Source organism: Octopus bimaculoides, chromosome 11 (genome assembly GCF_046866305.1).
Source record: "Octopus bimaculoides isolate indiv1 chromosome 11, ASM4686630v1, whole genome shotgun sequence".
NCBI classification, from domain to species: Eukaryota; Metazoa; Mollusca; class Cephalopoda; order Octopoda; family Octopodidae; genus Octopus; species Octopus bimaculoides.
In genome coordinates, this window is record NC_142938.1 from 76,301,393 (window position 1) to 76,306,392 (window position 5,000).

The following is a 5,000-nucleotide window of genomic DNA, read 5'->3' on the forward strand; positions in this document are numbered from 1 at the left end:
CTAATGGACGAAGCACCTAGAGGGAGATAAAATGAAAGCAAATCGTACTAAATATAGCAAGGGTGCTACTACACGATCATTTGACGTCACAGAAATAGCAGTTAAATCTTTCTGCGCGCATTTTGGATAATGATAATGATGATGACAGGCTTATTTTGGCTGGAAAAGATACAAGAATGACAAAGCCTAATTTAGGTTTGTTCTGTCAGGTTTGGCCTTGAGCTAAACAACTACAACATTGAGAATTAAGATGGTAAAGAAAAGATGAAGGATTAGTTTGGTTCAAGCGCTAGATCGACTGTTCAAAAATACTTTGTAGGAATTCTGACTCTGACCAGAATGACATGGCTTTTCATTCTTTGGTATTGCACTGGAGTCAGTTGATTCAACAATACACATCACTGAAATTTGAAGCCTTCTGCAGTTGTTACAAATCAATATTCATTGTTGTTGTTCATGTTCTTGGTGTCGTAATTGCTGTTTAACCACGGGTCAACCATCGCTGAACCAGCCTATAATGGAAGACATTCCAGCCGTGAAGATTCCGATTTTTAATAGGCAGGAAACCCAAGGCTAGATCCTATAACTTCTGATTTTTTTTTGTAACGTGGTGGGAGTAATTTATAGTGAGATTAGTCTGCTATTTCTAGCATTTAATCCGCTATTTCTAATGCCCAATATTATATTATTAAAGCAGTTACCGTTTCTTACACAATTTTGTAAAAGAAAACTAATATTTTCCCAAGAAATTCAGTTTTAGCCTTAATTCAATTTAAATCACACCTGGACGGAATTAATAAATATACAGACACAAAATATGGCTGCATGCTTTAGAAGTTCGCTTCACAAGCTTTGGACTCAATTTCACTGAGCCGTGGGCAAGTGTCTTCTACTATAGCCTCGGGCCGACCAAAGCCTTGTGAGTGGTTATGGTAGACGGAAACTGAAAGAAGCCCGTCACACACATACACACACACACACATATATATATATATATATATATATATATATATATATATATATATATGTATGTATGTATGTATGTATGTTCTTGTATTTGTATTTGTGTTTGTCTCCCAACATCGCTAGACAAACAATACTGGTTTGTTTATGACCCCCGCAACCCAGCGGTTCGGCGAAAGAGACCGATAGAATAAGTACTAGGCTAACAAAGAATAAGTTCTGGGGTCGATTTGCTCGACTAAACGCGGTGCTCCAGCATGGCCGCAGTCAAATGACTGAAACAAGTGAAAGAATAAAAGAACGTGTACACGAGCGAGTGCTGAAAATTTCCCAGCTTTAAGGGTTTCTTGAAAGGCCTGCCTGGAGGCCCCAAGTTCCCAGTTCTTTTACAGGGCTTTGAAAAACTGAAGGACTGCTGCAACAAGTTTGTGAATATGAGAGGAGAATATGCTGAACAAAATCATAATTATCTGATTCTCCTTTATTTTGTTTTGCCCAAAGACAGGAACTTTTCAGCACCCCCTCCCACGTGTATATAGTTGTGTGTGTGTGTGTGTGTGTGTGTGTGTGTGTGTGTGTGGCTTTGTGTTTGTATTTGTCACCCACCATTGCTTCACAGCCGGTGTCCGTGTATCCACGTACCCGTAAATTAGCGGTTCGGCAAAGGGGGTCGATAGAATAAGAACCTGGTTGAAAAAGTTTAAGTCCTGAAGTAGATTCATTGGACTAAAACTTCTTCAAGGCTGTGCCCCAGCATGGCCATATTCAAATGACGAAAACAAGTAAAAAAATAAATAAATAAATACATACTGGGGTCGAATCGTCCGATTAAGACCCTTTCAAGCACTGCCCCAGCATAGCCGCAAACCAATGAGTTAAAGAAATCAAGAAATAAACGAAAACTTTTGCTATAAACACAGCACGAGAGGATCTTCCTAATTCCAGTCTGCAGCGATGCGTTAGTGCTAATAGCCATGTCTCTGCCAATAGAGTCGATAAGAACAGATCACGTGCAAAAGCATAAACTTCATAGTGTTAGCCACGGCTGTAAATGGTTCATATCCAAGCTGATCAATTCCGTCAAAAGCATGTCTTAAGAAATCATTCATTCTGCCAAGATTTCCATTGATGGTCGAATATAAATTGGCAGCAATGAGTGGATTCTCTGGCAAACATCAGAGGAATATCTCGAGATAATGGCGGCACATTGTATTTAATCGTTGTCAAAAGCAATAATATTAATCATGTCTCAAAACTAAACTGAAGATAGAGTCGACGTTTCTAATCAATTTCTTCTATCATTTTTCTATTCATCTATCTCACTCACTCTCCCCTCTCTGTGTGTGTGTGTCTCTCTCTCTCTCTCTCTCTCTCTCTCTCTCTCTCTCTCTCTCACACACACACACACACACACACACATTTTCTCTATGTTTCCCTCTTACTCTCCTCTCTACCTCGCTCTCTAGTTTTCGCTTTCTTTTACTGTCCTTTTCTCCAAACCTCTCTCTCTCTCTCTCTCTCTGTCTTTTACATTCTTTCTATCTCTGTGTTTCGTTTTATTTGCCGTTAGCAATAATAATGCTAACAATATCATGAACACACACACGCACACACACACACGTGTGAATATGTGCTTGTTTGTTATGTACATAAGCATACATATAAATAGCTTGTATATGTGTATATATAAGCATTATACATACATACATACATACATACATATATATATATATATATATATATATATATATATATATATATATATATATATATATATATATATATATATAAAGGGAGAAATAGATAGATAGACAGATATAGATATAATTATATATATATGTATTTATATACATATATGTATAATATATATATATATATATCCATATATATACATATATATATATATATATATATATATATATATATATATATATATATATATATATATATACATACATATATGTAGCTTATCGCGTGTGCAATTGAAAATATATCTAAATAGTTTATAAATGCTTCCGTAATTGGATTATATGCAAATGTTTTATGAATGTAGATATAGTCGAGATATATTTGTATGTTGTAAATGTAATGCATATATAGTACATACGAACAAGCACACACATAAAATATGCATACACACACACACACACACATATATATATGTATATATATATATATATATATATATATATATATATATATATATATATATATATATATATATGCATACATATATATATATGTTCGTGTATATATGTGCATATATATATATATATATATATATATATATATATATATATATATATATATATATATATATATATATATATATATATGAACGTGTGTATGCATGCATGCATGTAAACATTTTCGTTTTCCATTTCGTTTGTAAAGATAAAACTTCTAATCGCATGCTAAAAATCAGTAATTCTCACTTTGCTTAGTCGTATCACTGCCACCTTTTCCGCAGTGGACGCCGAATTCTACTTCCATGGATTAGATTCTGTATGTTTTCGGGTACTGAATGTCTTATATCTGTATATCTAATATCTTATGAATTATCTCTTATACGTACATTTGTATTTTTCATTTTATACGTACATTTGCATAGGAGGCGCAATGGCCCAGTGGTTAGGGCAGCGGACTCGCGGTCAAAGGATTGCGGTTTCGATTCCCGGACCGTTGTGAGTGTTTATTGAGCGAAAACACCTAAAGCTCCACGAGGCTCCGGCAAGGGATGGTGGCGAACCCTGCTGTACTCTTTCATCACAACTTTCTCTCACTCTTACTTCCTGTTTCTGTTGTGCCTGTAATTCAAAGGACCAGCCTTGTCGCACTCTCTGTTACGCTCAATCTCCCCGAGAACTACGTTTAAGGGTACACGTATCTGTGGAGTCCTCAGCCATTTTCACGTTAATTTCACGCACAGGCTGTTCCGTTGACCGGTTGGGTTCAACTGAAAGGCTCGTTGTCGTAACCGACGGAGTACCACATTTGCATAATTTCGTAACATTTTTCAAAGTTTCAAAAGATTATCCCAAATGGTATATATTCATGTGTATTTGCATGTGTACACGCACACTCACACACATTCACACACACTCTCTCTCACACACACACACACACACACACGTATATGCACTATTATAATTATAAATATTATTATTGTTGGTGAAAGCGGCGAGCTGGCGGGATCGGTAGCACTCTGGACTATGTATATATATATATATATATATATATATATATAGTTATATTTATATAAGTATATGCATGTGTGTGTAAATATATATATATATATATATATATATATATATATATATATATATACATATATATATTTATATGTATAGGCATGTGTGTATATATATATATATATATATATATATATATATATATATATATATATATATATATATATATATATATATATATATATATATATGCATGTATTCATATACATACACACATATCAACATGTATTAATGTAGTTTGAACATAGCAGAATAAAATGTTTTTCACAATCACACTTGTAAATTTTTTAACAGTCTTGGACAAATTTATAAGTAATTACGCAAGCAACATTTGTCGGTTGTTTTCTTTGTTGTTGTTTTTTCTTGCTACATTCGAAATATGAAACTGTTATATTTGCACTATATCAATATCTTTTTCAGTCTACATCGGTCTCGCGTAATCTGCAATATTTATCATGTAAATACATTTAATGTCCATACATATATATATATATATATATATATATATATATATATATATATAAACATATAGATAGATACATAGAGAGATAGATAGACAGACAAACAGACAGACAGATAGATAGATAGATAGATAGATAGATAGATAGATAGATAGATAGATAGATAGATAGATTATGGAGGCATATGCATAAATAAAAGCATATATGTATCTATATATATATATATATATATATATATATATATATCCATACATATGTGCAACTATTCATGTTTTTATATATTGCATATATATATGCAATATATATACACATACACACATATATA

General features: G+C 33.2%; 1 protein-coding gene across 2 annotated transcripts in view; it reads left to right on the top strand.

Annotated features, from left to right (window-relative positions):
* Positions 1 to 5,000, top strand: part of LOC149133405 (uncharacterized) — a 461,174-nt gene that overhangs the window by 162,056 nt on the left and 294,118 nt on the right. The window lies entirely within an intron of this gene.